This window comes from Salvelinus sp. IW2-2015, linkage group LG9 (assembly GCF_002910315.2).
Source record: "Salvelinus sp. IW2-2015 linkage group LG9, ASM291031v2, whole genome shotgun sequence".
NCBI classification, from domain to species: domain Eukaryota; kingdom Metazoa; phylum Chordata; class Actinopteri; order Salmoniformes; family Salmonidae; genus Salvelinus; species Salvelinus sp. IW2-2015.
The window spans coordinates 9,352,190-9,378,402 of record NC_036849.1 but is presented as its reverse complement, the minus strand read 5'-3'; the positions used below and the strand labels follow the sequence as shown (position 1 = coordinate 9,378,402).

Sequence of the window (26,213 nt, the reverse complement as noted above, 5' to 3'; positions counted from 1 at the left end):
GAACGCACCCTTGTGGGGCCCCAGTGTTGAGGATCAGCGGGGTGGAGATGTTGTTACCTACCCTCACCACCTGGGGGCGGCCCGTCAGGAAGTCCAGGACCCAGTTGCACAGGGCGGGGGTCGAGACCCAGGGTCTCGAGCTTGATGACGAGTTTGGAGGGTACTATGGTGTTAAATGCTGAGCTGTAGTCGATGAACAGCATTCTCACATAGGTATTCCTCTTGTCCAGATGGGTTAGGGCAGTGTGCAGTGTGGTTGCGATTGCGTCGTCTGTGGACCTATTGGGTCGGTAAGCAAATTGGAGTGGGTCTAGGGTGTCCGGTAGGGTGGAGGTGATATGGTCCTTGACTAGTCTCTCAAAGCACTTCATGATGACGGAAGTGAGTGCTAGGGGGCGGTAGTCGTTTAGCTCAGTTACTTAGCTTTCTTGGGAACAGGAACAAGTGTGGCCCTCTTGAAGCATGTGGGAACAGCAGACTGGGATAAGGATTGATTGAATATGTCCGTAAACACACCAGCCAGCTGGTCTGCGCATGCTCTGAGGACGCGGCTGGGAATGCCGTCTGGGCCTGCAGCGTTGCGAGGGTTAACACGTTTAAATGTTTTACTCACCTCGGCTGCAGTGAAGGAGAGCCCGCAGGTTTTGTCCTCAAAGTGAGCAAAAAAGTTATTTAGCCTGTCTGGGAGCAAGACATCCTGGTCCCCGACGGGGCTGGTTTTCTTTTTGTAATCCGTGATTGACTGTAGACCCTGCCACATACCTCTCGTGTCTGAGCTGTTGAATTGCGACTCTATTTTGTCTCTGTACTGGGACTTAGCTTGTTTGATTGCCTTGCGGAAGAAATAGCTAACTGTCATGAGTGTAGAGTCATGTTTCCGGTCACCTTGCCCTGGTTAAAAGCAGTGGTTCGCGCTTTCAGTTTCACGCGACTGCTGCCGTCAATCCACGGTTTCTGGTTTGGGAATGTTTTAATCGTTGCTGTGGGTACGACATCGTCAATGCACTTCCTAATGAACTCGCTCACCGAATCAGCATATTCGTCAATGTTGTTGTTGGACGCAATGCGGAACATATTCCAATCCGCGTGATCGAAGCAGTCTTGAAGCGTGGAATCAGATTGGTCGGACCAGCGTTGAACAGACCTGAGCGAGGGAGCTTGTTTTAGTTTCTGTTTGTAGGCTGGAAGCAACAAAATGGAGTCGTGGTCAGCTTTTCCGAAAGGAGGGCGGTGGAGGGCCTTATATGCGTCGCGGAAGTTAGTATAACAATGATCCAAGGTTTTACCAGCCCTGGTAGCACAATCGATATGCTGATAGAATTTAGGGAGTTTTGTTTTCAGATTAACCTTGTTGAAATCCCCAGCTACGATGAATGCAGCCTCAGGGTTGGGTGTTTCCAGTTTACAAAGAGTCAGATAAAGTTCGTTCAGGGCCATCGATGTGTCTGCTTGGGGGGAATATATACGGCTGTGATTATAATCGAAGGAATTCCCTTGGTAGATAATGCGGTCGAATTTGATTGTGAGGAGTTCTAGATCAGGTGAACAGAATGACTTGAGTTCCTGTATGTTGTTATGATCACACCACGTCTCGTTAATCATAAGGCATACACCCCCGCCCCTCTTCTTACCAGAAAAATGTATGTTTCTGTCGGCGCGATGCGTGAAGAAACCAGCTGGCTGCACCGACACCGTTAGCGTCTCTTGAATTAGCCATGTTTCTGTGAAGCAGAGAACGTTACAATCTCTGATGTCTCTCTGGAATGTCACCCGTGCTCGGATTTCATCAACCTTATTGTCAAAGAGACTGGACATTGGCGAGTAGTATGCTAGGGAGTGGAGCGCGATGTGCCCGTCTCCGAAGCCTGACCAGGAGAACGCTACGTTTGCCTCTTTTACGGCGTCGCATAGGGTCGCCGGCTGGGATCAGATCCATTGTATTGGGTGGAAGGCAAAACACTGGATCCGTTTCGGGAAAGTCATATTCCTGGTTGGAACGATGGTGAGTTTGAGACGTTGCTCTTATATTCAGTAGTTCCTCCCGACTGTATGTAATGAAACCTAAGATTACCTGGGGTACCAATGTAAGGAATAACACAGCATTAGTGAGGTTGGGCACTGATGTTGGGCGATTAGGCCTGGCTCGATGGGGTTGACATCAGGGCTCTGTGCAGGCCAGTCAAGTTCTTCCACGCCAATCTCGACAAACCATTTCTGTATGGACATCGCTTTGTGCACGGGGGCATTGTCATGCTGAAACAGGAAAGTGCCTTCCCCAAACTGTTGCCACACAGTTGGAAGCACAGAATCATCTAGAATGTCATTTTATGCTTTAGCGTTCAATGGAACTAAGGAGCCTATCCCGAACCATGAAATACAGCCCCAGACCATTATTTCTCCTCCACCAAACTTTACAGTTGGCGCACTGCATTCGTAGCATTCCCCTGGCCAAACACAGATTCCTCAGTTGGACTACCAGATAGTGAAGCATGATTCATCACTCCAGAGAACTAATTTCACTGCTCCAGAGTCCAATGGCGTCGAGCTTTACACCACTCCTCAGATGACCACTCAAGCCGTGATTGGTCATTTGTCAATCTCATGATGACTGTCAAACACATAGTTTTAAACTATCTGAATGTGGTTTGAGTAGGCAGGGGAAGACAATTTTGTTTTGTTAATGGCTGAGAGATTTGGACGTCTCTTTGTTATTGGTCTATTAACCAATATACCGCATGGTGATGTAACCATGGAAAGTTGAAACTCCCGCCCATGCAAACCTGCTGATTTTTAACATTATACAATATTTTTGTGTAACAATAGTAGTAGTTCATTCAATTGGGGGAGGTAAGAAGGGGGGCACTGGATGTTCCCCCATGACTGAAAATGTTTGGAAAGCACTGATCAAGCTAATGATTAGCACAAATACAGATTGGGAAACCCATTGTCACGCCCTGACCTTATCTATGTCTTCTTTATTATTTTGGTTAGGTCAGGGTGTGACGAGGGTGGGTATGCTTTTTTTGTATGTCTAGGGGTGTTGGTAAGTCTAGGCATATGTATGTCTATGGTGGCCTGAATTGGTTCCCAATCAGAGGTAGCTGTTTATCGTTGTCTCTGATTGGGGATCATATTTAGGTTGCCATTTTCCCTTTTGGTTTTGTAGGTTCTTATTCTATGTTTAGTTGCCTGTCTGCACTAGCCATATTAGCTTCATGGTTAGTTTTGTTATTTTGTTCGTTTTGTTCAGTGTTCATTCTTTTTATGAAGAAGAATGTACGCTTATCACGCTGCGCCTTGGTCTCCTCCCTACGACGGTCGTGACACCCATGCTTCAGTCTTTTTATTTATAACCACAATGCGGCATCATTTGGGCTACAGGTAGGATTGTTGCGTTGACCATATTACCGCCACACCGGCAGTCACAACTCATGAAGGCAGTCAAATTCCACATGACCATTTAGTCACGGTAATTAGGCTTCTCCAAGCTCTGATGCTGCTGCTTGTCATTAGTAGCCTACCAAACTTGCTAACTGCCTGGTGCTCAGCACTCTATTGTCCCTCTAATCATCAATGTAAATGTGTTCGAAAATCTAAACACAAACACATCATGAGAGCCCATGAGCTCATGTTGCGCAACATTTCTATAGGCTATGCAATTGCAGGAGAAAACAGTGATGGCCCGAATAAAAAGAGGATCCCATCAGCTTTCTATAGGCTAGGAATACTATATTTATTTCTAAACTTTCCTAATGTTAAGCACATTGCTTATAATTACAACAAGAGTACAGCCTACCTGGCTGGCATGACAATAAACCGTGGGGAAAGCGTCCTCCATTTGCTATTTAAGTGCATAGATGACATGCATTTTAAATTTAAAAAATGTCAAACATATTATTTAGTATATGTTTTCAATTGTATTCTTCATACTATAAAATAATATAAAATAATGCCACGGAACTATAAGCAAATCTTGTCTGCTAAATGAACTAGAGTAGCCCACAACCATTTGGCAGAGCCACATCAGTACCTAACATAAGGACAACTCAGAGTATGCAATTCTTTTCTTCTGAAATAGACTAAATGTTCTTCATATCATGCTTCTTTAGACCTGTGTACAATAAATCATGGATTTATTGTGAAGGTGTAGGCTATTTTACATGGATTTATTAGACTTTTTTTAAATGCCTTGTAGATTATGTAACACGATTTAGGATAAGACCCAGATGCAGACACAGGAGGCAGACAATTCGAATTTCAGATGTTTATTACAAAACAGGGCAGGCAAACGGCAGGTCCAGGGCTGGCAGAAGTCAGTAATCCAAGGCAGTGTTAACCAGGGACAGAACCGCAGGCAGGCTCAGTGTCAGGGCAGGCAGAATGGTCAGAACCGGGAGGACTAGAAAACAGAAACTAGAAAATTGGAAAACACGCTGTTAAGACTAGACAAGACAAACTGGCAACAGACCAGAGGATAATGGGGGGAAATGGGAGACACCGGGTGGGAGGTGGAGATAAGCACAAAACAGGTGAAACAGACCAGGGTGTGACACTACGTATGGAAGCCAGGAGATGCTAAATGTGTTTATGTTAGTTAACGGTCAATTACAGTGAGACCGACAGTTATTTGCTTGGCAATCACCGGCTGACAAAATTTTGTGACCGCCACAGCCCTCGCTACAAGTTATAATTCTTATTGCTAAATAACACAGCAGCCTGATAATATGGACCAATATGTTGTTAGGATCATTTCTGAAGGGCAAAATTGTATTTTAAAATTGTGTCAGCATAATTTTATTTTCATTGATTTTGGAGTAGTAAGGTCACCGGAACTGACTTTCTCAGTCATTCTATGAAACAATTACATTCCAAGCGTGTTGAAGGGTACACAAATAAGCATAATTGTTTATAACATTCAAAATTTGTTAAACCAGGGGTTTGGTGGTGACTGTCTGAACATCATTGTCTATGAGGAAATAGCAAGCATTTTTTAAAGGGTCTGTTTGAGGTGGGGGTTTTTTAAGTGTTTTTTCTCAAATGTATGCTTTGACAACAAATATGAGTATGTCAACAACATTATTTGGGTATGCGTTAACAGAACATAAACTTTTAAAAGTGAGATTTTCACCGGTCAGTTACTTTAAAGTATTTCAGTTGTGGTTGGGATATATTGACCAAATTATCAGGAAAGTTGCAGATGTATTTTCCCTATAAAAAAAAACACCAGTAACACCATTTCACAGCTCCTTATTTATTTTTAACTCTCAGGAGGACATGCCCCTGGACCCCCCTAGAGGGGTGTTGACCCCGGAAACTATTGACCCTGAGCCCCCCAATATGCAACACAAAGTTACACTCTTGGCTAGTTAGTTAGCTCAGCCTACCTTAGGAAATCATTACATTACATTAATTCACTGGGCACTTGATGCTTATGTTCCTGCTCGCATTTGCATTGAAATAATTGTGTTCTGAAATTCCAATAAAGCTACAGCGACAATTTCAGAATAACTGTCTTTTACTGCAATTCCAAGTAAAAAGTAAATAAAACAAGTCTTTAATATAAGGAAAATGCCTATACATTTCAGCTGTTTCAAAAACACACACACACACACACACACAGTTTACATTACAGAAAAAGGTATATTCTCTGGATTTCTTTCGATTCCTCTTGAGAATCTCCTTCAACTCTCTTCAGTGTAAAAAGGGCCTGAGTCCATGAGACCCCATATTGAGTCAACAGATCATGGTAAAAAAGATAATGGTGTGTAAACGCACACATAAACAGTATTTGAACTATCAGCTACTAAAATCCACAGCATTAAACAAACTATTTATGTGGCAGTGAGGAAAATAATAGATACACATTACTGTGTTCCGTTATGTTTTAGTTAGTCAAAGAGTTCTCTATATATATATATATATATATAGAAAGGACCAGACTCCTCTCGATACACAGCATTTATCTAAGATAATGTTTTATTGTCACATACACCGGATAGGTATAAAGAAATTTGTTGTTTTACAGGGTCAGACATAGTAGTACGGCGCTGCCCCTGCTCAAGGGCACATTCACAGATTTTTCACATTGTCGGCTCAGGTGCAAACCACTACGTCACCTGCCGCCGTATTTGTTCCCCTACAAAGAGAAACACACCGGTTCTATGGCACACACTCCATGGCTGCGATCAATAGGCTAGCATTGTGTGGGGAGACAGACAAATCAATGTAGCCAGCGTCCCCAGACCAGATCCGTGTGGATCCAGGGATAAATCTGAGCCCTGGCCTCAATATTTCAGTTATTTTTAGGTTACATTCATAACTAGGCTGGTGTAATGTCAGCGGAGCGAGTACCATTGGTATCCTCCTGAGGTCCAGAGGTACCATCTGTGCAGTCAGGCTTCGACCCGGTCCGGGGCAGGGTTGAAGGGCTGTAGCGGTGCTTTCCTCATAGCTGTGCTGGATGGGTAGGTCTGCTCCACAGTCCACATCCTCTACTCTCCACAACACCCCGAGGTGATGAGAAAGGGAGCAAGAAGGAAAGAAAGAAATCTGTCAAATCTGCAGTACTGCAGTCTCTCTTTGCATGACCACAATTACCAGCCAGCGTGAATGTGAGGCAGGTTCTTCAACAGAGGGGGGAGGGAGCATGATGAAAGGTAAGTGCCAAAAGCAAGATGCTCCAGCCTCACTGCGAGACAGAGAAAGGTATTGCTTTAATTATTCCTCGACCATACCAGAAAGTCTATCTTTTGGGCTTTGCAAGAAAGGAGAGAATGCAAAGGTCATCAAGAAGAATATCACATATTTTGCATCTATATTTGCAAAGTCTTCTAACTCCAAGCCCACCATGCAGGTCTGTTCTCAGCTTTGACTTTCATGCCCATGCTGTAGATATCTCTTTCACTCTGACCGATCACACGTCACATCTCAGCACAGTTATTTTCAGGCCTGTCCATTCTGGTCATTGTTTTACAGAGAAATGTACAGACAGCTTTTACAATAGCCGCACTCTTATCCATCTGTTCCCTTATGAAGACAGATTGATTTTTCTTCATGGTCATTCATCTTGGAGCCCTACATGTGCCTTAGTCCACATTGAACTTTTAGCCCTTTGACGCGTACGATCACATATTTGTGATCATTGTTAACTGGTCCCTGCAGCGTACCATCACACATATGTGATTGGAACAGTAGCAACAGAACGTATGATACAACGCCTCTAAACAGCATTGTTGTCTGAAAAGCATCTAAACAATGTTTTGTACTGCTGGGAAATAAAGATTTTCACAACTTTATTCCTCAATTTCATCTTTTATTGTAAAAGATAAATGCGAACTTCATCATCCAAACAACAAACTCATTCCATAAACCAGTCTAAATAACAGGCTGACAAAAGATAAAACATAAATTAGCAACCTAAGAGCCAGACTTGTTTACAATATATTATATCTCTGGTGAGCACAAGGGAGAAATGTAATATTGTTTAGAAAAGAGATGTGTGTGAGCTAAACTAACAGCAGCTAAATTCTTTATAATGGCAGCCATGTTTGTTTATATTAGACAAGTGAAAAATTAGGGCCTAATCCCAGAATGCCACTCACTAAGTAAACAAAGTCAAAGATGACTGCACCCATTGCCTGAAAAATATTAACTTAGTTTGGCCCCTTTTCAGCATATTACAAATCTTCGATGTACGGTACTTGTTACAGTGTATACAAGAACCGGCGCACATGACTTGACAAGTCATTTATTGTTTTCGACAAATCACAAAGCAAATACAATGGTATCACCCCAAATACAGTGCCTTGCAAAAGTATTCATCCCCCTTGGTGTTTTCCTATTTTGTTGCATTACAACCTGTAATTTAAATTGATTTGAATTTCATGTAATGGACATACACAAAATAGTCCAAATTGGTGAAGTGAAATGAAAAAAATCACTTGTTTTAAGAAATTCAAAACAATTCAAATACGGAAAAGTGGTGCGTGCATATGTATTCACCCCCTTTGCTATGAAGCCCCTAAATAAGATCTGGTGCAACCAATTACCTTCAGAAATCACAGAATTAGTTAAATAAAGTCCACCTGTGTGCAATCTAAGTGTCACATGATCTGTCAGATGATCTCAGTATATATACACCTGTTCTGAAAGGCCCCAGAGTCTGCAACACCACCAAGCAAGCGGCACCACGAAGACCAAGGAGCTCTCCAAGTAGAAATCAGGGTTGGGTTCAAAAAAAATATCAGAAACTTTGAACATCCCACGGAGCACCACAACAAACCTGCCAAGAGAGGGCTGCCCACTAAAACTCACAGACCAGGCAAGGAGGGCATTAATCAGAGAGGCAACAAAGAGACCAAAGATAACCCTGAAGGAGCTGCAAAGTTCCACAGTGGATATTGGAGTATCTGTCCCGAGGAGATTTTTAAGGCGTACACGCCACAGAGCTGGGCTTTATGGAAGAGTGGCCAGAAAAAGCCATTGCTTAAAGAAAAAAATAAGCAAACACTTTTGGTGTTTGCCAAAAGGCATATGGGAGACTCCCCAAACATATGGAAGAAGGTACTCTGGCCAGATAACACTAAAATTGAGCTTTTTGGCCATCAAGGAAAACGCTATGTCTGGCGCAAACCCAACACCTCTCATCACCCCGAGAACATCATCCCCACAGTGAAGCATATTGGTGGCAGCATCATGCTGTGGGGATGTTTTTCATCGGCAGGGACTGGGAAACTGGTCAGAGTTGAAGGAATGATGGATGGTGCTAAATACAGGGAAATTCTTGAAGGAAACCTGTTTGTCTTCCAGAGATTTGAGACGGACGGAGGTTCACCTTCCAGCAGGACAATGACCCTAAGCATACTGCTAAAGCAACACTCGAGTGATTTTAGGGGGAACATTTAAATGTCTTGGAATGGCCTAGTCAAAGCCTAGACCTCAATCCAATTGAGAATCTGTGGTATGACTTAAAGATGGCTGTACACCAGTGGAACTCATCCAACTTGAAGGAGCTAGAGCAGTTTTGCATTGAAGAATGGGCAAAAATCCCAGTGGCTAGATGTGCCAAGCTTATAGAGACATACCCCAAGAGACTTGCATCTGTAATTGCTGCAAAAGGTGGCTCTACAAAGTATCGACTTTGGGGGGGTGAATAGTTATGCACACTCAAGTTTTCTGTTTTTTTGTCTTATTTCTTGATTGTTTCACCCCCAAAAATATTTTGCTTCTTCAAAGTGGTAGGCATGTTGTGTAAATCAAATGATACAAACACCCAAAAAATAAATTTTATTTCCAGGTTGTAAGGCAACAAAATAGGAAAAATGCCAAGGGGGGTGAATACTTTCGCAAGCCACTGTACCAGCCTACTGCCTAGCCTTACCGTAGCGCGACAGCTAAACAGGGATGAAACCATTTAAGGTAGGTTTGTGGGGGAAATAATTTCATTTGTGGGTGGTTTTCAAGTCCATGGGGGGTATAAATAGCGGTATCGTGGGGGGATATGATGCAGGAAATATTACTATGATGGGGGATTTATCAATAAATGGGGGCAAACATAGGATAAATTAAATAAAAATTAAAGCCCTGGAAAGGGGGTGTCTGAGCCGGCAACCCTGAGGTACCACAGTTGCAATCTGATGCCGTGTTCAAAACAACTGGAAATGGAACTGGTCTATGGTCTACTTCGTATGTGAATTAATAAGGAGGTGGAACACACCTCAATTCAAACTGTTGTTAGAAAGTAATTTGAAATTGACAAGTTGAAACAGCCTACAGATAATTAGTAGGCAGCTGCCTTGGTTTGAGGACAGCACGGGTTAACTATTCTGTTGCGTAACAATCACATTGTGGAGTGCATTCTGACATCACACGCATAAAAAAACTCACACTAGGGTGACCGTTAGAGATATTTGGAACTCACACTGAAAAGGTTAGATAATATCCCAAATTAGTTCAAAAGTAGTGCACTACTGTATGTAGGGAATAGGGTGGCATTTGGGACACAATATATTTCGGTACATTCTGCTTGGTTGTATATTCTTCTGGTAAAGTGGGCCAGACAACATTTATTCTTTTATGCTATTTTTAGAAACAAAAAGGCACTATATGGGCCATTTCCTTTTGTTCTTTGTTGTTGTTGTTGTTTCTTCTTCTATGGAAATATGGATGCACTCTTCCTCTAATACAATGAAGATATACATTTTTAAAGCCCTTGAACCTCCATTTGAAATAGAGAAAATCCACAAAATGGATGAAAGAAAGGAACCGGTGCTTTAACCCCAATCGGCAGCTCTCTCCTATGCCTCCAGGTACTGAATTAATAAGCAGTTCAGAGAGAGGCCTGAAATAGCTGAGGAGAGACCACATGGGCCAAGACAGAAATCAGTGGACAACACTTTCCTCCTGAGTAGTGGAGAAACACCACTACAGCTCCAGCTTCATAGGGGTTGGCCTGTCAGAATAGAAAACAATAGACCGGAAGAAAAATAAATGACCATCATCCTCTACTGCCAGCTGTGTTTTGCAATCTCTCTACACCATACAAGTGTAGGAGATTAATTTAACCACTTTTTCACAGAAGGAAAAGTTATTGCAGCAACAGGAAATATGAATTACTGTGTGGATTATAATGAATGGACATTTTTATTGGGGTTGACAAATGTTTTGGTTAGGGCAAAGGAAGTCTGACATTTTAAATTGAAAAGTACAAACTTCAGAAGCCTTTTTAACCTTTCTGGCGCAGGCATTCCACTAGCGACCCACCTCGACAACATCCGGTGAAATTGCAGAGCGCCAAATTCAAAATACAATAAACACAATATTAAACATTCATGATAATACAAGCGTCATACATGATTCTTTAGCTTAGAATCTTGGCAATCTAACCGCATCGTTGGATTTCAAAAAGGCTTTACAGCGAATACATTCCAAGTTTGCATTTCCTGCAGTCAAATCAATCAAATTTAAGATCCTAACCATTTTTTTGACATTTCAAAGAGACACTATATGATACACAATCAGTTAAACTGTAACCAGTTAGAAGATAATAGAATAGAAACAAGCTAATGAACTGAGTGCTGCTATACACATTTCTGCAGATTGGGAGGCTAAAAACCTGCATACCTCCAGGCTTTCATACAAATAGCATCCCTGCAGTGAACAGATTTTGTGAATCTACAGCAACTAAGATTGTCTCCTTCACATCTGCCATACCAAGAAATGTTCTGCTTTCACAATCTCTCAGAAAGGAGGCTCCTCCTTTGTTATACGCTATTGAAGCTCTTCTTGCACTACAAAGTGTTGCCACCTCTGCAAGGTTTCTACCGTTTTACCTTCCAAAGGAAATAAAAAACAAAAACATGAAACTAGCTTTATCTATGCTTCACTTTGAGATGTTAATTTTTTATTGTAATCCTCCTACCTTTTGTTCTGCTGTTTTATGAACTAACGTATAAATTGTTGAAATCCTAGGCCTTTTGTCTTTTAACTCCAGGTAGGGACTGGTGATGCTGTGTATCGTAAAGGAAGTTGAATACTAATAGTGACACATAATACCAGACAGTTTAACAGTTTGACTGATATTTCTGATTCATATAGGGACAAACCATAACTAAAGTCAATGCATCTGAGTAAGGAGTACAATAGAATAAGGAAACAACACATAAAATATCCTTGAGAGGTATTGAATGGCAACAAATTAGTATAGATTTTCCAAACCAGAGAATGAACTGGGGCAATGTATCGAGTGTAGTGTCTGTCGATGCTGGTGACTGCAAATGTGCTATTTTGCCCTATGAATAGAATGAAAATCAGTAAAGATATGACCAATCTAAATACATGACCCAAGGCTCAATGGCCTCTGTAGTTCATGTTCTCTCTCAGCAATGTAAGGTAGCATCAAATAATATGTAAAACATAAATGGTAACTGAACGTTGACTACTTTGTGAGAGTGTTAAATGTTTTTAGTCAGGTTGTTATTTTGGTAACATTGTGTGTTTTGTCCCTCAACAGATGGATGGTTTAATGATTCCTTCTGTGCTCTCTCCTCTCTTTGTCTCTTTCTTCTCTCTCTATCCCTCTCTCCCACCTCCCTTTCTTTCAGTGTTGGTGATGATCTCGCACAGCTCATGCCGTTTCCTCTCTCTACTGAGTTTACCTTGATCTATCTGCTCTGCTCAACCAGAGGTCTGGCAGGGAGATCAAAGTTCACAAGCCCATGATTAAACCTAATTTTATGCTGAAACCTGGGCCTCGTTCTTCAATAGAACCCCCCCTTATCCACCACCATCCATTCCATCCCACTCTCACTACCCCCGCTTACGACATGAAAGGGTGAAAAGTATTTTCTGTTCCTGATCAGATCAAGAAAACCTTTAATCTTGTTAAGCATTGACTGAAAGACATGCTGTTGCAATGTCCGTTACATTTCTCCTCAACAGTCTGATTCTACTGCAGTTACTGCTATATTGTTCTGTTAGAATGATCACTCTCTATCTCTATCATGTCCCCAAGCAGCATTTCACAACCCATCCTTTCCTGCAAGGCAGCCTTCCAACCAGTAGTTTCTAAATTAATTTAATTCACTCTCTATCTATACACACACACACACACACACACTCTAAGCTTCTATTATCTCTGAAAAACAGCCACCAACTCCTGGATTGGGTTTCCTGACGGTCAAGTTGCTAGGGGTAACATTTAAGATGAATGCCTTTTTGGCCCCAACTAGCCACTGTGAAAACACATTACACTCCTTTTCTCATTTCAACAGTGCACAGCTTGACTTATCCAATTTCTTAAACTATTTATTTCCAGAAAGCAAGTCCTTCATGAGAACTGTTCATGTACTTGAAGAGTGTGAGGAGGCATATCTACTGTACAGTCCTCCGCACAGCCTTCAACCTTTAGTCAGACACTATAGTGGTTTAAATGTTACACCATGTTCTTCCATTCTGTTTAAAAGTCACAGGTGGCAGCTGATTGAAGTTTGAATAGTCTGTCTTAGGTATCTTCAGTCTGTAGGTGTACAGGACATTCTAATCAAAGCTAATGTTAAACTAACGGTCTAAGGACACCTTGGTTACACAAGCAAAGTCTTGTGGATCCCCATTATTAGGATCCCCTAGCTGTTGCCAAGGCGGCAGCTACTCTTCCTGGCGTTCAAACAGACATAAAACATTACATCAAACAAAACATTGTGCAATACTGGGGTGGATTGGCCACCTGGCAATTCTGTAAAATGCCAGATGGGCTGGACCATTTTTTTGTAAGGTGGGCTGGTCGAGATTAACACACAAACAAAAATCTATAAAAAATGTAAAATTAAGAAGGTGACAGCGGTGGCCCATGGGCCTAATAAAATATATATTTTTTGGTTTTGGTGCAATTTCTTTGTATTTACATGTAATTGCCAAAATAATGGAAACACTTAAGTGCGGATAACAAAGTAGGTGCTTCCACACATGTATGGTTCCTGAGTTAATGAATCAACTAATATCCCATCATGCTTAGGGCCATGTATAAAAATGCTGGGCAGCCATGGTAACCATTATTTTGGCTACCATGGCTATGCCCCGATAAGATGACAATACCCCCATCCACAGGGCACGAGTGGTCACTGAATGGTTTGATGAGCATGAAAACTATGTAAACCACATGCAATGTCCGTCTCAGTCACAAAATCTGAACCCAATTGAATACTTCTGGAGCAGCGCCTGAGACAGCATTTTCCATCAACAAAACACCAAATATTGAATTCCTTGTGAAAGAATGGAGTTGCATCCCTCCAATAGAGTTCCCGACACTTGTAGAATCCATGTTAAGGTGCATTGAAGCTGTTCTGTCTCGTGGTGGCCTAACACCATATTAAGACACTGTATGTTGGTGTTTCCTTTATTTTGGCAGTTACCTGTATAATGAGTCTTGGGCTGATCAGTGGGCCAGGATGGGCCGCTCGGTATTTTGATAGGCTGAGGTGCGGTCGCGTAAACTCAGTAACTCAGATTCAAAGTCAAACGAGGCATCAGCAAATAGACCTGCTCTGACTCTGTCATCAGTTAGACAAGATCATGGATCGTAAAAAGAGGAATGGGGGCCTATAAAATAGAAAGAGCACATTCTACATTTTCACCTATTTTTGGTCAAACAGTAAAGTGCATTATCCTCATGAGTCCTGTAACGAAAGTGTGTGCCCTGTGGGCCCCTGTGCCTGTTTCGCTGGGGCCTGTGACAGTAATGAGCGAGCCAATCTACTCTCCCCTCATATGCCTCAAGAGAAAAATGTGTTCTGATTGTATAATAATTATGGGAAAAATACAGCTTTGAAAGCTTTGTCTCCTTGTCCTTGTCAAAGCTCAGTAACAACTATTTTTACAACCAAGCTTTTTGATATGGCTTTGAGATATGGAGAGGTACACCCGCCATTGCGAGGGCATAGGCCTATAGGTCTCATGGGTAGTGGCCTACAACTGTGTTTTTAGGACATTAAATTGACTGAATACATAGCTACTAGCAGTGGGTATTATACTGAGAGCAAGCCATCTAGTTAATCGATAAGAGTCTAAGCTATTTGATTTTGAATGTTAGGATCCCTTTAAGTATAGAAAAATACATAAAACAATTATTTGATAAAACATTGATTTTGGCCTTACTGCTATTATCCCATAGAAACTCATTGAATAACAGATTCATACGTGGGAAAAGAAAAACATTTAAAAAATGTATCAAAAGGATGTTTTTTTTGTGTCTGTCCCATATCTGAGACAGAAAGATCAGGAAATTTGCAGTGTGCGCAATGATGTGGGCTGGTGTGAATAAAATGCCTAGGGCCGAATTCTTGTCCCAGTCTGCCCTTGGTGCAATATACAAATTGACATTGCACCACTATTACATTTCAATATTACAATACTACATTAGAGTGTGTGTGTGCGTCCCATAGGGCTCTGGTTAAAGTATTGCAGTATATAGGGAATATGGTGCGATTTGGGAGGCATCCTGTGAGATGTGGGGCTTTTGGAGCTTTTACGGCCATGTCTTGTAAACCAAAATACTTTCTGGCAACTCCATCCATCAGCTGAAAACATCCTTTATGGACTGAAGAAAATACTTCAACATTGCTGGGCTGTTCTTTTTCCCTCCAGTCTACAAAGTACCCTCAGTGTTTTATCTAACCAACTAGGTCGTAAAGTCGTAATGTGGTACTGAAGAGCAACAGTCTGAAGTGAAGAGGTGGAAAGGGGTCTGTCTAGCAGTAATAACCTGATACGCCTACTTCAACTAAATGACCTATGCCGCTAAACGCATTCTGAGCTGCTCTGAGAACTGCCCTTGTCTGCGCACATTTGCGCTGACATTCTTTCTCCTCGCCAGGATAAATTGACAACCACTAAACTAAAGGTCACCCACAAAATCATCTCTCTCTGTAATACAGAGTGCTCTCTCTTCCTCTCTCTCGGTCTCTCTCTCTCCCTCTCTCCCTGTATCTCTCAGTCTACGTTCTCTCGACCCGCAGTAAAAAAGCTAGCAGAGACAGGTTGTTTATGGCAACACAAATCCTAAATGATGGCTTTTACGATAAGCCTCAAAAAGGCTGATTTCAGCGTTTTAAGCATTTGCTTATTCATCGCCTACATTATGCATCAGATGCTGCTTTCGCCTTTCGCTCCTCTCTTTTTCTCCTCTCCTTCCCTCCCCTCCTCCACCACCCACATCAGTTCAATGGGTTCGGCATCCAGGTAGAATTAGAAATAATGTTTTCTCTTTCTGTTGCCTTGATTTGCAAACGAATGACGGGGGATCTGGCAGGCAGTAGCTACAGTTGAAGTCGGAAGTTTACATACACTTAGGGTTGGAGTCATTAAAACTAGTTTTTCAACCCCTCCTCAAATTTCTTGTTAACAAACTATAATTTTGGCAAGTCGGTTAGGACATCTACTTTGTGCATGACACAAGTCATTTTTCCAACAATTGTTTACAGACAGTTTATTTCACTTAAAATTTTTGAAACTTAAAAAATACTCAAGTATAAACACCATGGGACCACACAGCCATCATACCGCTCAGGAAGGAGATGCGTTCTGTCTCCTAGAGATGAACGTACTTTGGTGCAAAAAGTGCGAATCAATCCCAGAACAACAGCAAAGGACCTTGTGAAGGTACAAAAGTATCTATATCCACATTAAAACAAGTTCTATATCGACATAACTTGAAAGGCTGCTCAGCAAGGAAGAAGCCACTGCGGTTTGACTACGGTTTGCAACTGCACATGGGGGGAAAAAATTACTTTTTGGAGAAATGTCCTCTGGTCTGATGAAACAAAAATAAAACTGTTTGGCCATAATGACCATCGTTATGTTTGGAGGAAAAAGGGGGAGGCTTGCAAGCCGAAGAACACCATCCCAACCGTGAAGCACGGGGGTGGCAGCATCATGTTGTGGGGGTGCTGTGCTGAAGGAGGGACTGGTGTACTTCACAAAATAGATGGCAACATGAGAAGGAAAATTATCTGGATATATTGAAGCAACATTGAAGGACATCAGTCAGGAAGTTAAAGCTTGGTCGCAAATGGGTCTTCCAAATGGACAATGACCCCAAGCATACTTCCAAAGTTGTGGCAAAATGGCTTATGGACAACAAAGTCAGGGTATTGGAGTGGCCATCACAAAGCCCTGACCTCAATCCTATACAAAATGTGTGGGCAGAACTGAAAAAGTGTGTGCGAGCAAGGAGGCCTACAAACCTGACACAGTTACACCAGCTCTGTCAGGAGGAATGGGCCAAAATTCACCCAACTTATTCTGGGAAGCTTGTGGAAGGCTACCCGAAACGTTTGACCAAAGTTAAACAATTTAAAGGCAATGCTACCAAATACTAATTGAGTGTATGTAAACTTCTGACCCACTGGGAATGTGATGAAAGAAATAAAAGCTGAAATAAATAATTCTCTCTACTGTTATTCTAACATTTCACATTCTTAAAATGAAGTGGTGAACCTAACTGACCTAAGACAGGGAATTTTTACTAGGATTAAATGTCAGAAATTGTGAGTGAACTGTAGGTGAAGTAGCAGACGATTCGCACTGTTGATGATAAAAAGCCTTGGTTGCATCACAAATGGCACCCTATTTCCTAAATTGTGTCCTTGTCAAAAAGTAGTTCACTATATAGGGAATATGGTACCATTTGGGACACTGGCTTTGACTCGGTTACTCTTTCTTGTTGCTCCAATAATGGTGATGAGCAGCTTATTCAATCAATGGATAAAGGGCTATGGAGATGAGGATGGTGATAGAGGTTGCCCTAATAGGTAGGTGAGACTGCATATGAAACAGACATGGCTGCGTTTACACAGGCAACCCAATCCCTATATAACCCTCCTCAGAGGTCAGAATGTCAACCTATACACTTCTACAATAACAGATGAATCATAGAAATGTTAAGGTCATTTCTGGATTGTATACATTGTTGTAACACAATTGGCAATTGGGAAAAAGCTTGGTTGAAGGGTATTGCTACTTGTGTTGAAAGGTATTCTGCCTTCTTGCTTGGTACACCCACTGGAATACATTTCCATTATGAATTTGCAATTACTGCACACATGACCTCCCCCCTTTTTTTATCCATAATACAACACAATGGAGGCAGGATATTTGTCCACATGATAAAGCATGTATTTAATGTATAAAAAATATAAATAACTAATGTTTGACCAAATGTGCAGTTACTGCTCTTTTGTTTGGTAGGGCAGTATTGTTGTTGTTTGTGAATGTATGCCATTCTGCTCTGACAGCAAGTTATCATATTTCTCCCTGCCATTACCAGGGATGGGGAATAACTGATTACAAAAAACTGTAAGTGTAATCCATTGTTACCAGCAAAAGTATTGTTAAATCAATTTACAGGTACTTTTGAAAAACTAGATGATCACTTCTAGGATGACTTTAAATTCTGAAAGAATGTGTGCGAAAAAAATATTTCTCACCTTTTTGTTTTCTCAATGACATTCAAATCAGCATTGAAGAAATGAAGAAAGTTTAAGTTTATTCTGCCTGAGCAAGTTAAAATGACTGAGTGACAGGTTGGTGCAAAAAAAAGTCTATCTCCGCTGCGCTGTGTCAGCATAATGGACAGGGTGCGCCACGATGTGTGTAGGGGGGCTATGGAAAGCCACTGGGTGGTTAGGTATGACTCCTTTGTATGGGGTGTGATTCATGCCAGAAGTAAGCCTTGTGAAGCTACTGATACCTCTCACCAAGTCACGTAATGTCGTCCTAGTGCCATAAAATAACAGCATGAATTAACATGGACTGTCAATGGAGACAAGTTTGTTTCTAAGGCGTCGAACTGCCGACGCGTTCACGTGACACGTACACGTCATGTAGACGTGGTGTTCACGTGGTGTTCACGTCGCATCACGTGTCACTGACACGTCACGTGTAAGTTTCTTATGCATGATCTTACCATGGACGCCTAGAAAACGTCTACATGTGTTACGCGTTACGTGTTAGTTTAAGTGTCTGTTTAGTTCATCAATTTCATTTGTCGATTTAGATAAAATAAGCCTATCATCGCAATGCAAAAATTATTAGGATAGTTGATAACGCAGCCACCATTACTGTGTAGATAAGTCTATTTCTCGCAACAATACAAACCCAAGGGCTTCTTGGTAGCCTAGTGGTTAGATTGTTGCGCCAATAACCAAAAATTTGCAAGATCAAATCCCCAAGCTGAGAATAAACTTTTTTGTTGTTGTTTTGCCTGAGCAAGGCAGTTAATCCACTATTCCCCAGGCGACGAATACGTGCATTTCGAATAAGGTGTGATTCAGAGAGGTTGGGTTCAATGCGGAAGACACATTTCAGTTGAATGCATTCAGTTGTACAACTGACTAGGTATCCCCCTTTCCTTTTCTTTGTTGGAGGTAGCTTAGGTCTCTAGTGGCGCATTCAAAACAACTCAGAAGTCGGCAATCTCTGACTTCCAACTTCAGTGCGTTCAAGACAACTGGGAACTCTGAAAGTCTGTCTACTCGCCTATCGAAGGTCTTGCGCAGCCTTAACATCACATGAAAATGTGGTTGGTTTATTAAATGCTCTGCAATGCCTTATGCAAAATACCAAACAATTTGAATCGGTATGGGTCTATGCATCGACCAAACAGCTTAACAGATAAAAATATTTATTATTCAGGAGCATCCCATTGAATCAGGCTATTAATTTCAATGCAGTTGCGTTCTTATGCCTATCCTTAGACTAAACGGAACTGAAAACAGATTTGATACACATGAAGACCTATATTTAATCTGGAATTGACAAACAAAAGCCTGACTAGGATCCCGACTTGCCCCCACGTCACATTTATTACCAATTAGGCTAGATGTATTCCTATTAATTTGCATAGGCTAACCATTGCGATTAATGTTATTTACCATCTGATTTTAATGAATAAATAGGCATCAGGGTAAACATAATATCATTACAATGCCCCCCCACACACACATTAATGTTACTTACCTTACAAAGTGAGCTAATTTCCATTGATATTTTTTTGGTACGTATGTCAATTTACTTTCTGATTTTTTTGTGGCAATCATAGACTGAAATACAGCATTCTGGTGTGTGGAATAGAGGGGATGTGGGTATTGTGTGGATGGGAGGTTCTGCCTCTCACTTGATTTCCAACAGGTAGTGGACTCGAAGAGGGAAACTGCAAAGCCCAGGCGCTGCTGCCCTCTTTGTGCTGAGTGTTTGCAGTGCTAGTGTTTTTAGCTAATCTGTGCAGCTCACATTATGTGCCCAGTATGATCGTTTTCTTGCTCTTTCTTAGCAGATAATGACAACATGACAACAGTAGCTGTAGATGATGGTTGGTAATGGAGGACATCAGGTGGATCCATGTCTGGGTGTTGGGCAGAAGCCCTAGGTCCTGGAGAACAGGAGCAGAGTAAAGGGAACAGGGTAGGAGACAGATGTAAACGAGCAAACACACAGGTTACATGATTATCAGGTATGTAAAAATAGTTATTGAATGATTTAATTGAAATGTTTGATTAGACATGCAATAATGTTAATGGCAGACAGAAAATAAAGGATACCTGTCTAATTTTTGATGTCAGTGGGGTTGGTAAGGGATGGTCCCTGGAAAAGAGAGAGAGATGAGTTGGGAGAAACTCCAGGGTGGTGTCATGACTACTGGAGTCATACACCTTAACAGTACCTACCTGGAAGTGGCAGTTACTTAACGTGACCCAGTGGTTAGCCTTGAGATTGACTATGTGGAGAAACCCCTGGGCCAGTGTTGGTACTGCTGACAGCATGGCGATGCCATCCACCACGAGGCAGCAAATGCAAATAGATATCATCTGAGATTTTTATATTTCACCTTAACAAATGTTGACCCCAGCTTGGAGCGAAAGAGCACAAAGCTTTCCCGGGTATCGCCTTCCTTTCGTCCTTCTTCCAAGCCAAGTCATTCACCCAGATGTCGAAGCACTTTGTCCACTTGATTCTTCTTAGGTGGCTCTCCTTCTCATGCGCTCTGTCCATGCTCATTCTCACCTTGATTGATAATATAAATAAATGCAATGCTTATATATCTCTTGGAAGGCCAGAAAATAAATTAACAGCGGACAATTTTTACCTGGTCAAAAACCTCCACATCCTTCTCAGTCCGTGCCTAAAGGTGGTCTTTAAAGGCGTTCTGATCTGGTTCGACAAGGTGGAGTATCAGTGACCTCAAAGTATGTTATACAAAAACAGCAAAAGAAAAACACTAAGTCAGTCAAAAAAATTATATTCTACAGTATATTCTACGTAGGCAATATTACCATAATGTTATATACAATTGCATTGTTTTCGTCAGTTAACTGCTGCGGCTCATAGAAAATGAAACAAATTGGATCCAAAACGTTGAAAAAAAAGTACAGAAAGTTTGGACGCCCTGTTAATCCCTTCTCATTCATGTAAACCATTAGCAACCTAGCCTAACTTCGTTACCTTACTTACAATGGGGGAAATACCAACCAGTTTTTCACTCAGTTAAAACTGCCTTCAAATATCACCAAACTCATGGACTATGTATTTAACCATGTTACCTCAATATTTTGATTCATATTGCATTTTTGCACATTACATACCTGAATTAATAGGGTAAAATTATGAGACGGAGAAACGTTCGTTTTCAGAACTAACGTTAGTCATTCTCCATAATGAAGAAGAAATGTTAAATATCTCACTAACTCACTTCATTGACGTCACAGCTCCCCTAGCGGCAGCAATTATATACATACATTAAATGCAAATACCTGGGAGGCAAAATAAATAAAATAAAATATCACATATGACCATACACATGGCATATGTTTGAGTACCACCTTGACATATCTGATCTGCTTGCCTCAATAAATTTATACTAGAACATTAGTAGCCAGGATTAGCTATTTCAAATCAAACTTTGTCACATGCACCGATTACAACAAGTGTAGACCTTATCGTGAAATGCTTACTTACAAGCCCTTAACCAACAGTGCAGTTCAAGAAGATTAAGAAAATATATAGTAAAAAATAAGAAGTAGCACAATAACATAACAATAACGAGGCTATATACAGGAGGTACCGAGTCAGTGTGCGGGGGTACAGGTTAGCTGAGGTAATTTGTACATGTAGGTAGGGGTGGAGTGACTATGCATAGATAATAAACAGCAAGTAGCAGCAATGTACAAAACAAATGGGCGGGGGGGGGGTCAATGTAGCAGCAGCAGCGTATCTAGTCTCCTAACAATTGCATAACGGTGCAAGTTAGACATGTCATCTTTTGTTTGCATGTTTTTTCATATATTTTTTTGTTGAACCTTTATTTAACTAGGCAAGTCAGTTAAGAACAAATTCTTAATTACAATGACACCCTACCCCGGACAACACTGGGCCAATTGTGCGCTGCCCTATGGGACTCCCAATCACAGCCGGTTGTGATACAGCCTGGAAACAAACCAAGGTCTGTAGCGATGCCTTTAGCACTGAGATGCAGTGCCTTAGACCGCTGCACCACTCGGGAGTCCCAAGCATGTCTTTTTGTTGGTCCTGTCAATGTTGAGTGATCACACATGCCTCAGCACACAGGTTACTTTGCCTGCTTGCAAATGTGTGCTAAAAGTGGGGATGTTTCATAGTATTTCTGATTATCTTAACTCACCACCAATTAATTTTTCACAGATATCCACGGAACCACGACCGCAATATAGGCCTACACTCAGTTAAAATTGTGATATCTACAAACTAACAGGATTCTTTCGCAGTCCCCATAGGAGAACCCTTTTTGGTGCCAGGTAGAACCCCTCTGTGTCTAGGTAGAACCCTTTTGGGCTCCATTCCACAGAGGGTTCTACATGGAACCAAAAAGTTTTCTCCTTTGGTGGCAGCCAAAGAACCCTGTTGGAACCCCTTTCTCAAAGAGTGTACTCCATTTGATTCTGTACTCAAACACCACCTTTAAAGGTTTTCGTCAGCCTCTGCTCAGACTTACATCGCAGTGTTCCAAGAACCTCCACCAGGGGTGACTGTAGTATCCTCAAACGGACAAAAAGGAGACACAATAGGCAACCCACACTCATTTTAGATCCCATGGGGTCTTTATTTTCATATTGTATGCGCTCACTCTTATCACTATCTCCTGTCATCTTCTCAAGTCTTTGCTTGGAACTCCATCCATCCACACACACACACACTATAGCATCTTACTTACATTTCTCACATTTTATGCATCCAGCCAAGGCCTTGGATGGATCATGTTACACTGAGATGGGCACAGGGGTATATGTACAGTCATTTTTAGTGTGGTGGCAAAGTAGTTGAACAGGAGAAGACAATGTGGTTACTTGTGGAGGGAGAACATTGAGGGTGGTGGGTGGGTTGAGCACCTGCAGTGAGGCTGATTGGTTGCTCTGGCTCATTTAGAAAGTAGCTTGACATTGCCATAGTTTAACAGCTGAAAAGCCATTATTAACATATTCCCAGAGATAGCAATATATGCAGTATTCACTGAATGAAGTAGCCATTTACAACTGTATTAATCAATTAAATAAATGATATTATAGCACATTCAATTACATTATTACTGTATCTACCTTGTACAATAACGTAATCATTGAATGAAATAGCGTACCCATCCACATTTATAATTGATCAATAACACCAGCACATACAGTTACATTGTTGTAGAATAGGCTACTACTGTATCCACACTATATTAGGATACTGTTGTGATATTGTCCGGCTTAATTTTAGGTATTCGATCGAAGTTGCATGTTGTACCTCATTTCCCTTCTACAGTGAAAAGTAGTTATTTAATTTACAATTGAATTAATCCATTAAATAAATAATACTAGCACATCAAATTACGTTATTGTACACTAGCCTACGCCGCTATCGACACAGTACATAATATTGCCTACGTGCTTTTGACAATACAAAATTGCTTTCAACAAAAAATCATTATTTGAAAAAAAGAAAACACATTTGCCTTAACACAGTATGCCTAAATAGTTCCGAACAATATCATAACTTAAATAAAGCCTACTTACTCCTCAATTGGATCAAGGACATCTTGGTAATTATTTTCATTGTCTCTAATGAAACTATCAGGGGCAGACACTCGAAAATCACTTTTTCCACTTGTAAATTATTTTTATTTTTTTTAAACAATGAATGTCTTTGTCACCGCCGAGCTCTCAAATACCGTGCCAGTCTCTCACTCTATGAACAGTCACTGCAATCCGGATTCCTTGGGACGTCCTTACCCTAAACTAACACTAAACTTAACCAATTTAAATGTATACTTGACAGAGGTATGGACATCCCAAGGATTCCGAATAGCACGGACCCTCTGAGAAAGTCTATGAACTGTTTTATTCGACTGAAGGGATTTCCCAAGGATCCCGAAATAGCACTTATGAAGTCCTCTGAAAGCCTTATTGGTTGAAACTCTTATTGGTTGTCTGATGTGGAACTGGTAACAACACAGTCTGTGATTGGCTAACAACATTTAGATCTGTATACAGCGAGATAAAATAGGGAAAGACAAATGATCTATAGATTGGGTATCATCTTTTCAAGGCCATTAGCGATAACAGGAAATACACAAGCCGTAGGCTACACTATAGTTCAAGGTGGCTACGTTGGAATGTCTACTTGCACGGGAAAATTTGTACGTTTCTAACATTTATGGTTTAAATTGTATTTATATAAATATAAACTATGCACATTAGGATTTTCATTAACACGCGATGCAGGCGTCACACAGACGTTAGTAAGGCGTTGGTATCATGTCAGGTGGTACGGTTGCCTAGGCTTATATATGTCCCTTATCACCCCCTATAACTTTGGGTATCCATAAAAAGCAGAAAAAAACTCACACATTCCTACAACACAGAAATAAGACTCGAAGCTACAGGGCTGTTGAATGCGGGGACGGACCCCGGCTTTAAGTTTACAGCCACCATGGCGCACAGAATCCTCAGTCTTCTTGGTCTTCCAAACAAATTACTCCAGGAAAAAGCAATGGCTCTTTACACTGGAGTAAAAGTGGTCCACAGTGAGTTGGAGTGTGTCGAGAAACTGAGGTGCGAGTTCAAAGCCATTTGGGCACAGTGCAGTGCCAGTGGCACTGATGCAGCACCCCCAGCTCGAAGCAAACGACAACGTTATGGAGGCCCTGTGTGCCCTTGACCCAGAGACCCATGACTTAGATGTGAAACCACTGCTGGATCTAAGCAAAACAAATTTGGTGGAAGCTGAGTTTAGTGTCGCTTGCCAGTTTTTTGCAGATTGAAATCAACCGCTCTGGCTCCAATGAGGACAAATTGCCCGCTTTTGATATCCTGCAATGATTCTCTAGGCCTCTCTTCACTATGCCGACCCTGCTGACTGCACTGAAACATGGACTGACTTTTGGGGCGTCCACAGTTACCTGCGATAACTAGTTGTCGACTTTGACAAGTGTTCAGTCAGCACAGAAGAAGCATGCCACACCCGAAGAAAGCTAAACTAATCACTCTAAAAATAAAAGGTTCCTGGAGTATCCTTTAGGGGTTCAGCAAATTGAAACTGTGGGGGAACCCCTATAAGTTCTTTGAAGAAAAGGGTTCTTCAAAGAACCCCTTTTAATGGCTCCTCGAAGAACCTTTTGAAGAACCTTTAGGGATATATTTTTGAACTACCCCCTCTCCCCTATTATTATTAATAATAATAATACGCATAACAATAACATCCATAACACAATATTTTAGTTCTCAGTGTTTATTATGATTTCAGTGGCAAAGCAGAATTAAAAAATCTAAATATGAGGTAAACTCCCAGCAGAGCCCCAAGTCCAATGGGTATTCATTGCTAAGAGAAACACCTCTGCATTTCCTTGTGAAGAAGACTGTGAGAGACGATGGGGGAAAACACAGCGACATGTTGAACTGAACGTGCTAATTAAGTAATGGCCAGGGTTGAGTAGGTTACTTTCTAAATGTAATTGAATAGTTACTAGTTACCTGTCCAAAATTGTAATCGGTAATTTTTCGATTACCCATAATCTGATTACTTTCAGTTACTTTCCCCTTTAGAGCTATTGACATGATGGATAAATAATTGTTTACATGCTGCCCATAAACGGATGTTGCATTTTACTTTATGTAGGCTTCTTCTAACCCATTGCTTTCTATTACAATTAGGCCAAAGTCTGTCAGATTTCAAGTAATTCCAATTAATTTAATAGCCCTTAATCTTTAAGAATCGAACTTGGAAATATAGATTGGCCGAATTGTTTTACCTGAGCATAACCTCAAAACTAAGGATCTTTAGCCTACTCTGTTGTTTATGATTTTGTTGCCGTGGAGGACTGATTGGGCTCATTGCTTAGAGTTGAAAAATAAATGCTGCTCTCATTGAATGGCACGCATTGAGCACTACCCAAAAAGTGCTATTTGCATGTGAAAAATGAATGCCATATGCTGCATTTGCTATAGGCCTATTCAGACCTGGCGCCAGGATAAAGTGACTACGGGCGCAGTTGAAATTGGCAAGGCATAATTTTTTTTGGGGGGGGGGGGTTCTTGCATTGGAATAATATTGAATTCTGCTTATCCTGTCTGGAAACGGGGTTCCGCTCGCCAACAGCCAATGAAATTGCAGGGCGCCAAATTCAAACAACAGAAATCTCATAATTCAAATTTCTC

The 26,213-nt window shown here is 41.3% G+C and overlaps 1 long non-coding RNA gene across 1 annotated transcript; it reads right to left on the bottom strand.

The window, feature by feature from the left end:
* Positions 1 to 19,152: 19,152 nt before the first annotated feature.
* Positions 19,153 to 21,210, bottom strand: LOC139028199 (uncharacterized). The gene is made up of 4 exons (XR_011480386.1): positions 20,636 to 21,210; positions 20,378 to 20,553; positions 20,091 to 20,133; positions 19,153 to 19,921 (listed from the first exon to the last, which is right to left on the bottom strand). It is a non-coding gene; the product is annotated as an uncharacterized lncRNA (long non-coding RNA).
* Positions 21,211 to 26,213: the final 5,003 nt, after the last annotated feature.